Source organism: Megalobrama amblycephala, linkage group LG22 (assembly GCF_018812025.1).
Source record: "Megalobrama amblycephala isolate DHTTF-2021 linkage group LG22, ASM1881202v1, whole genome shotgun sequence".
NCBI classification, from domain to species: Eukaryota; Metazoa; Chordata; class Actinopteri; order Cypriniformes; family Xenocyprididae; genus Megalobrama; species Megalobrama amblycephala.
This window is the reverse complement of record NC_063065.1, coordinates 14135725-14150086: the sequence shown is the minus strand read 5'-3', so window position 1 is coordinate 14150086 and position 14362 is coordinate 14135725.

Sequence of the window (14362 nt, the reverse complement as noted above, 5' to 3'; positions counted from 1 at the left end):
TTTGTTAATCTTTGTTAACGTTAGTTAATGAAAATTCAGTTGTTCATTGTTTGTTCATGTTAGTGCATTAACTAATGTTAACAAGATTTAAATAATGTATTAGTAAATGTTGAAATTAACATTAACAAAGATTAATAAAGTGCAGTTCATTATTAGTTCATGTTAACTAATGTAGTTAACTAATGTTAATTAATGAACCTTATTGTAAAGTATTACCACAGAAAAAATAAAGGAGTGTAAAGTCTGCTGGGTCTGCAGAAACTTTGCTGAGTTTACTCTAATAAATCCAGTTGGGTCATGCAGGCTATAGGATGTATTGTCTTAGGGAGAAGCTGGTCTGGTCCCAGCTGACCATGCAAGTTGGACCAGCTTCAACTGGGCTCATTATTACTGGACTTCAGTTCTCGCTGGGGAGAAAGGAAGCAGCAAAGCTTTGGTCTTGCTGCGATAGTAGAGCATTAAATCCTGTGCTTTCAAGACATTCAAACAGTATTAATGCCTGTGCACAAACAACTATTTGTCCCACACACAGACATAATGAGAAAACACATACATGGATGTGAACAATTGAGAACAAGGAGATCTAGAGAATACCATTAACATCATGGGAAATGTTTTTCTTCAGAAAAGGTAAAATTTAGATTATTTGTGTCAAATCATTACTATTCCAATATCCTCACAAACTTTTATGTGTGCATGTAAAAACTTAGTAATGGTGAGGGCTCTGCTAAAAGTAAATTAAAACAAAGAGGATACCACTTACCTGAGATTAGAATCTGTCTTTAATTTTGTGTTTGTCCTTCAATTTGTTTGCTATGGTATCAGATAAAACAGACTCCATTTGCAAAAGTCAATCTCAAACTAATAGAAAAGCTAAATCAGAGAGTGTCACATTAAAATGCTGTTCACACTCACAACAATTTGCAGAGGGAACATCCAAAAGTACAGAAACCTGGCAACTTCAGCGATAAAATCACTCTATAAGACCTTAGAGCAAGCGCCATGACAGGTATGAAAGCGAGACTGTGAGGGATAGACTTAACGTATTTTCAGTGGCATCCACTGTAAAAGCTGTATAAAGCTCCTGGATCACTTATAATTGTCCACGGCTCATATTGTCTGGGTTTTTTTGTCTACTGAAATTTCACTGAAAGATATTTTTGCAGGGTTTCGTCAGCAGAACAAACCAAAAACACATTAAAGAACAGTACAACCCACTGAAGTTATGTATGTCTATCCCTCACAGCCTCGCTTTCATTCCCGTTAAAAATCAAAGATGGTTCTGCTGTGAATATATTGTGCGGCCTCACAGCCAAAACCTTCCAGACAACTTGCTCCAAGGTAACAGGAAGGTGATCAATATGTTTGCTTTTGCCCTCCAGTGCTCAAAGGGGAACCTCATCTAAAATCTTTTTATTGAACAAACTCACCTTTACAGTACTCAACATCTCCCCTCAAGCAACTGTCTTCTCACTCAATAAATCCAATGACCATAGAACCGTTTGGCTACACAATTCAATACACATTACACTTACACTATACACTATATATATATATATAAACAGAGACGGTGAATGATAGGTTGGATGTATATAAAATTAGGCAGATTTATCAAAGCAGAATTATTAATCATGTTCCACCATGCCCTTCTCTTCTGTCAGCACAACAAACATCCACACATGGAAAGATGGACGCTCAGTTTAATAGGAAAGCAGCAGTGCACCTTCCACCCACAAAGATCTCACCACCACAAACACCTGCAGTTCACATCAGGCTGCAGTAAAACATCAAATGCAACATGATACGTCATTCAATTTGGGAAAGATAAAAACACTTACAAAGACAAACCTGTTGTGTCAAGGTAAAACTATAAGTTTTATTATGGGAGAATTCAATTTCACACATGGAGTACCCAGGTGAAAAACAAGTACACTGCTATAATGTACTTAAAGTGCTCTATTTTCACGCACTAATTTTGTACTTAATATACAAAAAATTCTTCTTTAGAACTTAAGATAATCTTAAGAAGATCTAAGTGTACTCAACTGTGCTATTTTGAGACACCATGAAATATGAACTTAAATGTGCTTTTAATATACTATCTCTGTATTTAAAAAAATGTATTTAGTTACCACTTGTAGTACACTACATGTTCAAATGTACTATAAGTGGTATCTAAATACATTTTTTAACCCTTAAATGCATGACAGTTTCACCAATCATTCTTACATATTCGGGTCTTTATCGACCCAGAACTATATCTAACACAGAAGGATCTCTACCTATCGCGATTATATAAAACTCCTCTGATATTAGAGTAACAATTACAGAAGAATAAAATAAAGCATATTTTGTTACCTTTTTGAGCTTGAAAGGGCTCCGTTTGAGCAGATGTTTTATGCCATCACCACTGTCCTCGTCAGAGCTCATTTCCCAGTAAATTCAGCAAATAATAGGCTAGTTTTATGTTTGAGGTCACGAATATGAACCCATTCGCGATCTCAAACGTATTCTCAAAACTATATAATTTTCAACATCTTCAAAATCAATATTTCGATCGCTAACAGCTTCACCAGATCCATCCAGTAATAGTTACAGTCATATTTGATTGCGTTCATGCAGTACTTGCTCTGCAGTGAATCGCTGAGCCATATCATGTTTTTCTTATTATTTCGTTTTCTGTCTGAATGAGTCGTCACTTCAGCATTGTGTATCAGACATTGCCACCTTGTGGAATAAAGGTGAACTGCAATTATTCCGTCATCTAAGATTCAATTATTGTTGTGAAGAAAAAATATACCTACACTCATACACACCTCGGGTCATTAGCGACCCTATACAATTTTTTTTCTCCAAAAAATGAATACAAAAATAAGCATTCTTTTATAATTTTATTTTTTTTTTCTTGTTATATTCTTTATAATGAACTGAATGAGGAATACCAAGAAGGTTGATGTCTAACTTTAAAAAATGAACAAGGAGGAGGGTAGTGAATGATGTCTCGGGTCACTAAAGACCCGAGGTATGAATTTAAGGGTTAAATACAGAGATAGTATATTAAAAGCACATTTTAGTTCATATTTGAGTACATTTAGATGTTCTTAAGATTATCTTAAGAAGTTCTAAAGAAGAATTTTTAGTATATTAAGTACAAAATTAGAATGCAAAAATAGAGCACTTTAAGTACATTATAGAAATGTACTTTTTTTTCACCTGGGTAAACGAAACACTGAGCATATATTTATCCTCATACAGCAATATTGGTTAGTATTACTCAAAACCCACTCAGGTATGTTTGATTAGGGTTGGAGCTAAACTCTGCAGCAGTGCTGCCAATTTAGTGATTTTGTCACTATATTTAGTGACTTTCCCACCCCTTTTTCCAAAAGCTTAGCGACAAATCAAGCAACTTCTTGGACAAACCTTATCTGGATTCCTTGACTCACCCATTGGTCTATATTTATATTAATATAGATCAATGGACTCTCCAGTATGACGTCATCTAGTGACATTTAGCAACCAATTTTAGCTACTTTCATCTGAAAGCAACTGGCAACACTGCTCTGCAGGAGAGCGGCACTCAAGAACCGACATTGCCTGTCCCTGCTCTAAACCATAATATCTAAATTTTTTTTTACTCCACCACACCACCACATTTCCAGAAAAAGTTTTATGTTATTTTCAAGTCACCCGTTCCGAGACATGAATACTTGTCCGATTAGAGGAAGACATATTCTTTTGAATCGATACTTTCCTTCGACTAATCCTATTCAGTATTTCTTCAGATTGCAGCAGTTAACAACTGATTCAATAATCCTGTCGGAGCAAGTCTCAAGTTAATGAATCACTGAATAGGTCGCTCAAAATGAGCCAAGAACTAGTGAATCCTCGAGTTTGAGTGCACTGACTCCTAATAATAATGCCAGCCTGAGCTCTAACTATTTAAACTCTATCATATGACAGGGGCATTAGACCCTTTACTCTTTCTTAAGAAAGAAAGGGAAAAGCATTCTGTTGTACCATTACTCAAATTTTTAATGGCGATAAAAAAGTAGAATCTGAATTAAAGAGGTTTCTTGTCTAATTCAGAAACAAACAGTGTCATGACTATTTACTAGTCCCATCACAAGTAGCAGAAATGAGAGGGAGGACTTGAAACTCACCCACCCATATACAACACACCCCAACTCAGCTGTTTAAAGCCTGAATAGACCCTACAGCATCCTCAAATGTAGTCTGTTTAGTGATTCATATCACTCTCAGCTGTGGCTGCACATTTAATTAGCATGAAGGAATTAAACAGTTTTATGAAGTCAGAGGCTGAGAAAACACACGAATAAGAGTATTTTAGTTGTTGTGCACTGCGATTAGGTGGGTGAGCATGAAAACTAACTCGTAGTTACCCCTCTTGACTTAATTAAAAATGTCAGTGTTAAATGTCAAACAGTGTCTACAGTTTCACAGTTTTATAATCATAGATATGAGCACATTGGAGAGTTCTTGTGAAACAGTGCAATATGTGATTGAAAATGTAAGGGTTTTTTTGCCCTTTGGAAAAGAATGAACTCATGAACTTTAAAAAATCATATCCTTCCACAAAATAACAGTGACTTAACTGCCATAGTCATTGGGTTACACCATGTATGGTCTAACCACATGTATCGCTTCATAAAATTAAGGTTGAACAACTCACATGGACTGTTTTAACGATGTCTTTAGTACCTTTCTGGACCTTGAAAATGGTGGTTAAATTGCTGTCTATGGACTAGTCAGATACCTCTTGGATTTCATTAAAAAATATCTTACTTTGTGTTACGAAGATGAACGAAGGTCTTTTGGGTGTGGAACGACAGGAGGGTGAGTAATTAATTACAGAATTTTCATTTTTTGGTGAACTAACCCTTTAATTATATTAGTAGTAAGTCATGAGGAGGTATAGTTCTCTGACAATAGCCGGGTTAAAACCAGATTGTGAGACAAAAGACAAAAAACCTTTATATGCTGAGCACACTGGTGGTTTGTCCACTAATGATATGGCTGCAGTCTTCCTCATCTCTTTTCTTGTCTCAAAGGTACACTTCGCTTTTGGTAGAGGAGCACAGTTTTGTCATCAAAATATATGGCAAATTATCAAAAGCGTTTTACACAGAAGTGCTCTGTAAAGGGGATTTCCCATGAGCAAAGCCATATATCTATGACCTTTACAACCACAGAGGGAAGACTTTAGCTGCATCCAAAATCGAATACTGTATAATTCCCTACTCTATAGTATGCGAAAAACAGTACAGCAAAAGAGTAGTATTTCTGAATACATAGTAGTATTTGAAAAATCTTCATTTTACAGTACGTACATGCACTTTTAACATACTTACAGTGTACTTACCAAGAAAGTACTGAGTAATATTAGGTAACTACATGGGTTAAGATAAGGTTTAGGGATAGGTTCAGGACTAGTACCTTGTTATTACCTATTTATTGTAATACAATATTGTAACTACAATAAGTATATAGTATGTACATGCGAAACAGGACTGTAAAATAAAGTGCTACCCAAAAAACAGTGGGCGAAAAGTTCCCAGATGACCTACTACTTCCGCCGAGATTCTTAAGTGCGCATTTAATGGACACTTTACTATCCCATGAGGCCACATACACAGCAAAATCCCCAGAGTTAAATTAACTCTGCTCAGATTACATATGGTCCCTCTCTATATAGTGTTAAAGTAACACTGAAGCAGAGTTAAAGTTAATGAGATAATTAGTGATTAAGTGATTTAAGTTATGATTGAGCATTAGTGATGAACACCTGCTGTTAACAAGCATTATCACTGAAGAGAGAAACAATAACTACAAAGGACTTCCAGCCACAGCCTAAGATGAAATCAACTGAAGATAAAAGACATTAAATCTCTCAAAATCTGATTAAATAACTCCACAAACAGCATATTATCTCATTAACTTTAACTCTGCTTCAGTGTTATTTTAACTCTATGTAGAGAGGGACCATATGTTCTCTGAGCAGAATTGATTTAACTCTGGGGATTTTGCTGTGTAAGAGGATTTAAGAATGGAAATAAAGCGATGGAACTGGCACTGGTAGGTCATGTGACAGTAACAACATGGCAGTACATCCGAATTTCATTCATACTACCCATATTCATACTATCATCGCGAAGTAAATTCAAATACCTCAGACAGTATGCGATTTCAGACACTGCATTTGTCTTAAAGGGAGAAATCCTTTTGATTATCGGCCACAGTGACAGGAGAATTGACCATATGCCATATGTTAAGCTTGGGCATTTCCGGTGAAGTCTTAACTGATCATTCTGTACTCGCTGTAGCCTACATCGACACAAAACCATCAGTTTAGTTGTCTTTTTTTATGTTGTATTCATATATTTATATCACATTTACCTAATTTGCCAAGAAGACAAAGCTATTGGAAACGTTTAAGAAATGCCATGTCTGTAATTAGACAGGCACACACATTTTTTTTTCAGCAAATGTTATTTTTAATGTAATGACCACAAACATTATTTGTTCATCCTTCTGTGATTGTCCCCATTTGTAAAACCGAATGTTTCAAAGTGTAGGAAATCCAACATTTGATTTGATTTTGTTTTGATTTTGAATAAATAGTAAATATTATAAAATAACTAGGTTTAAAAATATATTTTGTTAATGTGAAGAATGTTAAGTAGGCTACTCACAAAATCTCATGAAAAACAATAACTTTTCACACGAAAGTGTGAAAACTGATTTGAATTTAGCCAAGGAGGAACACTGAGGTACGTCTTTCTTTCTTTCTTTCTTTCTTACGTTTGAATAACTAAATTAATGCTATGCCTGACTATTCAAGTGACTATATTCTGATTATAAACTATTACACTGTTGATATTACACTCAACACATCAGCAACTGACATTTCACCAGAAGTTTTACAGCTGGCTTATATTATTGCAGAACTTCTAAACACAGAACTCCGTGCATCTAGTCAATTGCCCTCACTTCATTGTTTTCCCACTTCTCTCTACACCAGAACATGCGCCAATATGCGGGTGACAGTTAAGCTATGCTGTGAGTGTGGCACAGATCCATTTTCCTGACAAATCAAACCCGTTTGACAGCTCGTAAGTCACACAGTTTGAGTCTGTAAGTGAACGACAGAAGACCTTGGAGAGGTTCTTCCCCCTGCTTTTCTGTATTCAGAAGTCTGTTTAATCTACCCCACCTTTGAGGACACAAAGTGAGCCAAAAGAACTCTTCAAAAGCCACAGTGTTTCCACCGGGGTCCCTGAGGGCCAGACGGCCATTTGTAGTGTGAACGCGGCGCGTGAAGGGAGAGCTGCGTGTGAATTAATGAGGGGCCGACTGCGAGATCGCGCATACAGAGAGGCCCTGTAAGAGAGCGCTCGTCTCTGGATCTGCGCTAGACAACAGCGTCCTTGAGAGCCGCTCAACAGTCAGCTCCCACCATTGCCATTTCCTTCTCCCTGCTTGCTGTCTGTATGAATAAATCATGGGTTTGGACTGGAGTACGCATTCACAGATTATCAGTCTGTTGCACAGAGTTTGATGTGCACCTTCATCTCCGCCGCTTCAATTTCTTCTCCTGCCTGGACATTCATCAGACAGAGTCTCTGTTCTTTAATCACACGGCAGAGCATTTCATGGTCATTTCTGCTCACGCTTGACTAAACAACTTTTATTTGCCGTGTATATTTTCACTTTCAGATTTGTCTTGGTTGCTGTGTGTTCACAAACAGCCTGATGTCACCAACACAATCTTGTGAGAAAATGTAAGTATTTTATGAGGTGGTGATTTCATAGGAATTTCGTATGATGCGATTTGTATGGAAATGTACAATTTTTTTGAAAAAACATAAGCATGAAGGTCCACCACAACCCATAAACCCAACTATTAGTGGGGCGTAAGCAGATCGTACGTGAACATAAGATTGTACAAATTTCAACTGTTTTGGCAAACAGTTGAAAAAAAATAAATAAAAAATTTACCTCCTTTGCCGGCGTTGCCATCTCTGATAATAACAAGCAGTCGATCTGCATAGACTCGACTAGCCATATTACTGCCTGATGAAAATTTGACTATTTCAAAGTGTGCTCGATTTTTTTGAATGTAGGTATAGTCAGATAACAATATTTAACAGTGTATACATATATTTTTAATTTGATTGGTTCAACCGCCCGCCACCCGCCCGAATTGAATTAAAATATTATTTTTCGTCACGTCATCCGCCCGATCCGCGGTTTATCCGCAGAGTCCGTGGCTGTAACCGCCAACCGCGCATCTCTATCAGAGACTTATTTTACATCTTGTAAAAGTGGCTTTATATGACCCCTTTAAATAAAAGATGTTAATATTCAAACTAACATTGCTATTTATAAAAATAAAAAAGATTGTACAAATTCATAGAGTAACCACCAATATATAATTTACCACCTAAATCTTTACTCCGAACCCTGAAAATACAGTTTCAATATTAAAAAGGTTTGATTTTTACAGATTTTACCTCAAGTATTTTATTCTTGGTAAAAGTAGATACTGTATAAAATGTAAACTTTATCAAAGTGAAAACATTCTTAAAGGGGTGGTTGATTATGATTTTACCTTTTTAACTTTAGTTAGTGTGTAATGTTGCTGTTAGAGCATAAACAACATCTGCAAAGTTACAACGCTCAAAGTTCAAAGCAAAGGAGAATTCTCTGTTTAAAGGGATAGTTCACCCAAAAATGAAAATTTGATGTTTATCTGCTTACCCCCAGCGCATCCAACATGTAGGTGACTTTGTTTCCTCAGTAGAACACAAATGATGATTTTTAACTCCAACCGTTGCCGTCTGTCAGTCAAATAATGCTAGTGGATGGGAACTTCTACTATAACAGTAAATAAAACTTGCTTAGACAAGTCCAAATTAAACCCTGTGGCTCGTGACGACACAATGATGTCCTAAGACACGAAACGATCGGTTTGTGCGATAAACCGAACAGTATTTATATCATTTTTTAACTCTAATACACCACTATGTCCAACCGCGTGCAGCACTCGTTAGTAAGGCCTGATCACGCTCTGACAGCGGCAGTGATGTCTCGCTCTCATTGAAGTATATGCGCGAGACATCACTGCCGCTGTCAGAGCGCGATCAGACCAAACGAATCGAGTGATGAATGATAAACATCAAATTTTCATTTTTGGGTGAACTATCCCTTTAAGGACTACAACAAATGGCTGGTAGGGACTACAACTAGCTTCTTCCTGGGTTGGTGACATCACTAACCCTAAAATTTACATAAACCCTGCCCCCTGAGAACACGCAAGAGTGCGTAACACAAATGCATGTCGAAAAAGCAAGATGACAACATGACAAGTTATAACCGTAATTAAACTAATCTATAGCCTACCTGTTCTGTCTTCATGCAGAATATATTCTCTGGCTCTGTAGGCATTTTACAACAGTTCATGAGCGATTTATAGATTATCATGACAGAATATGCTAATCAATGACTTTAAGATAGTTAACTCCACATCAGCAATATAAATTCATCAACCATTCAGAAACATCCTGTAATCAGCGCTGCTAACATGAGCTCTTGAAACTCCGCCCTCTTCTTGAGAGCAGCAGCTCATTTGCATTTAAAGGGACACACACAAAATCAGAGCCTTTTTGCTCACCCTCAAAAAGTGACAAATTTAACATGCTATAAAAAATGATCTGTGGGTTATTTTAAGAAAAACTTCATATACACACTCTGGGGACATCAGACTTATTTTACATCTTGTAAAAGTGGCTTTATATGACCCCTTTAAATAAAATATGTTAATATTCAAACTAACATTGCTATTTATAAAAATAAAAAAGCAGTGCAGTGACTGAACTATCGTGATTTCAATTGAGCTAATATTTCACAAACAAGATTAAGCAGAAAATTCCCTCTGAGGAACAAATTAGCATCACAATGATATTTTAATCATTTTTCTATTCCCACCCCCTGGATTCACAGATGTATTTTAATCACCATTTGTGCGATTAACGTAATTGAACTTTTTCATATCCCAGGGCCACACATTCACAAACATGACATTTACTCACTATAATAGAACAGCAGTAGAAATGGTGTGCTGACCCAGTTTGACTCGCAACGATTCAAACCTTTTCACTGAGGAACCTGAGGTCAGACATAATAGAGCCATTTAGGAGCAGTTTTGACTGTTCATTGGGAAATCTCTAAAGAGGTTGTGCTCTGATGCACAGGAAAGGCATTCGATGACAGAAATCTTTTACGAGAGCACTGCGCTCTGGGAGACTGCTTTGCAAATGGCCTGGAAAAGGGCACCAAAGGGCATTGAAGACAAGCAAGAATGTTCAAATCCTAGCAGAGAGCTATTTTTGTGTTTATTAACTGTGGATAAATATTTAAATATATACAGCTGAAAGTCAACATGAAACCATTTTATAATATATATGATAGACTGATCCATAGAGAATTGACTCTATATGGTGGAATGCAAGGATGCACCCTAAATTAAAAATAAATCACTAAAAACTGAAATCAGTCATCTTAAATGCTACAAATGAATTTAGACATCACAACATTATAATGTACAGTATGAAAATGTTTATTTATTTTTTAGACTATTTGACAATGTATATTTATGCAATACACAATGTTAAATGTACAATTTTGATATCAAATATCAATAAAAATAAATTAAAACTAAAATAAATAATGTATAATTACAGTACAGTATATTGGTACCAATATATCTGCATATATATATAGTGTGTATATATAGTATATAAATTTAAAAAAAAGTATGTTTTTTTCTTATCTATATATATTGGCATATACAGCATATATATTTATGCTGATATTAGTTGCGTTATAGTGCAGTATTGTAGAGGACAGGTTGAAAAATGCGAGCTTGTTGATCGTCAGAACAAATTTTGATTATGAAGATTTTTTTTCCTCCAAATAAAGTGTACTGATTAATCATTCATGATAAGAGAAGGAGAAGGAGAGATGTTTTAAGAAAGTAAAACTTTCACTTCATGTTGAATTTATATAGCTCTGGACTGTACAAGGAAACTGCATTTTTATGAAATTGTTTTGAAAACATCTTTCTTTTGGATAAACACAGCAGCGTGTACTGTACAGCCTCCAATGGATTTCATTAATAGTGCACACAGAAGCAGGGTAAAATGTTTCCCTATAGTGTGTCTTGCTTTCATGTGGCATTTGTACTTGGTTAAACATTCTATTGGGTGCATGTGTGTCTTTGTATGCCGTGGCATAGTTGAGATAAGCATTGGGCTGTGAGGGACCTACTGAGCTGCGGGGTGGTAGGATGCCAGTGCGCCACTGCGGAGGGCCCAGCATGCCAGTGCTGCTCCCTCCCGTACGCCTAACTGGAGCCAGTCACTGCGGGTCACTGGCGTCTAATCTGTCACTGAGGGCATCTGGCTCCTGCCTCAGAGAAGCACATCAGCAGATGGCTCTTTCTATGAACTGGCAGTAACAGAGAGAGAAGCAAAAATGGGGAGGGAGAGAGAGATTGGGTGGGCGTACATTTTTGCCACGAATATAAAAACGACAAAACATGGCGATGATATTTGTGTATACCGCAAACAATCATGAATTTCTACAGTTGATCGTCACTTAATTGAATTATCAATTAATCATTAATACCATGACATGTGGAAGACACCAAATAATATGCAAAAAATATTACATTTTGTTTAAAATTGTCTTAGCAACCACTCTTAGCAACATAAACATATGTTTGTTCCCAATTGATTTTGTTCATTGAAGCTTACATTATGTAGAAGAGTATTGTGAGAGAGATATCAAGTGATCTTGTATTCAGATTTAGCATTTTCCTTCAGGTCAGTCCTATGTTCATAATAAATTTTAATATCTGCTGCGATCTTGACCTTTTAACATTTAATGGGGTTTCCCGTGCCATGCTGACACTGACAGCGCTAGTCAAAGCATTTGTCATTTGCGTTTTGTTCCGTGTTCACAACAAATTTCAATATAAAAGTCTTTGCGACTGAGTGACTCGCTCATAAAGACAATCTCTGCCGCCATCTAATGGTGTAACGCTGCATTCACACAGGGCATCGGCGTTAGCGCTAGCGCTTCTCGTTTACTGGAATGGGTGAAGTCATGCGTTGCCGAAATGAATTGTGGGTTCCATCGCGTCGCTTCACTTGCGTTGCTTGCAGAGGAGTTGAAGATTTCTCAACTTTTCAAGCGCCAAGTCGCCAACGCAGATCACCTTATGCAAACACTCTAGAGCAGTTGCTAGCCAACTGCGTTCATGCAACACCGGAAAGTAATGTGATTGGCTGATATAACTATAACGGTCGTGTTAACACAAGCTTCAGACACGCCCTCTGTCAAGCATTGACGCTGACTCCTCGGCTGCGTCCGAAAACTGGGAAAATGCTGCCTTCTGAGGACACATTTCAAGGTAGTAAGGCATCAAGGCACGTCCGAATCCAATGTTAGCTTCACTTCCTGTCTCATGAGATACCTTCCTCAGATCGATTTTTGAAGGAAGCATGGATGTATCCTTAGCTGCCTTTGATATCCCACAATCCCGTGCTTTCCATTCTGTGACAGTTGAGCTAGAAAAAAAAAGATGGCGTCCGAAAGTTGCATTTGCTGCTCAGTTTGTGTGTAAATGTACGATTTTGACCAACATATTTCAATTTTGATATGATTTCTATCGAGAAATTACTACTGTAATAATTATTTGTTTAGTTCTCACTAAAGCTCGCGCTATATTGCTGTAGATCATTAAACTGTTACGCTGCCTCAGAAATCTGAGGTGCCTTCATACATAAACACTGCCGTACAAGTCATTCTCTTTTAAGACAGCGAGGAAGCAAGACAGCTACCTAGGTTTTCGGACGCAGCCCTCGTGTTAATGCAGCGTAATATATGTAACTTCTGTTGCTTTTCACAGTCAGGGACTATTTTTTCCAGCGGAAGGAAGGATTTTAATGATTTTACTTCATGAAAGTTGCATTGATACATATTTTTGATTTTAACATTTGTATTGTGTGGTAACCGTTTTATAAAAACAATAAGCAACATGAAGCCGTGGTTCACAGTGAATTTATAACACGCTTTGCTATTATAAATTCACTGTAAACCACGGCTTCACGGTGCTTATTGCTTTATTTTAGGGTGGCACCTGGAGTGGCCAATCAAATTATAGTAGACACTCCCTGCATTAGAGGAACTCTCTGTATAAAATTGTTCCTCATATCTATTTAAAACATGAATAGACGACATGCTTTTCCCCATGATAAACAAGCAGATCCATCACAGAAGTCATTGACATTGATGCTCTGCCAAAATGACAATGAAACGATTACGGTCAGGCCTGAGGGCTTTGGCGATAGCTCACAGTAAGTGAGTCTTTTACTGCACAGAAGGATAAGTGTGTACTGCTGAACATTCATCCCTCGCGGTGGGAGATTGATTACGATGGCTTACAAGGTGAGAAGTTTTTATTTGATTTAGCAGATATGTGTTGCTCTGTTTTGTTCTTTGTATATCTAATACCATCTGCTCCTCTGTTCAATTGTATTTAAATGCAAATGAACACAAACACAAGGGCAGTTGCTCACAGCATGTGCTCTGCAAACTTTGTCTTAAACATTTTTAAACTGCATTTTATTTGTGCACGCAGTTTTATGACCTCATATTAAAGGGATAGTTCACACACAATACTCACCGTCATTTTCAAATCCAATATTAGTCTTATATTTCTTCTTTCTAATGCACCTGCAAGGAGTGAGAACTCTTTCTGTCTTTCAGCATTTCTCTCTCTCTCTCTCACCAGCATTCCACCACCCTATTGATTCATCTCACTCAGAGAGGGATTTATCATACTATGGTGTGACTTTCCCATTTTCAAATCTCAAATCAGATCCCAGTACATCACACTGTTATGACAGAAACTAAGAAAGAAGACATCTGTCACAAAGACAGATGACGCAGATGCTTTACCCTTTGCATTTTGGTAGGAAAGATTAGGAAACATTATTCATTTGAGGATATCTGAGAAAATATTTGACAGCTCAGATCACCGTAGATTTCTTATACACAATGACAATGCAATCTGGAAATATCAATAGAGCACAAACTCTGAAATTACTTTCCTCTCTCTGTACAAATTGTATATAAGGCATATTACAACTTTAACGTAATTTCTATAAAAGCCACATACATATTGTATATCCAGAGCAGACAGATATTTTTTATTATTAGCATTAACATATGTAACATTTAGAGGGGGGATAAAAATCTGCTTTGGTAATACATA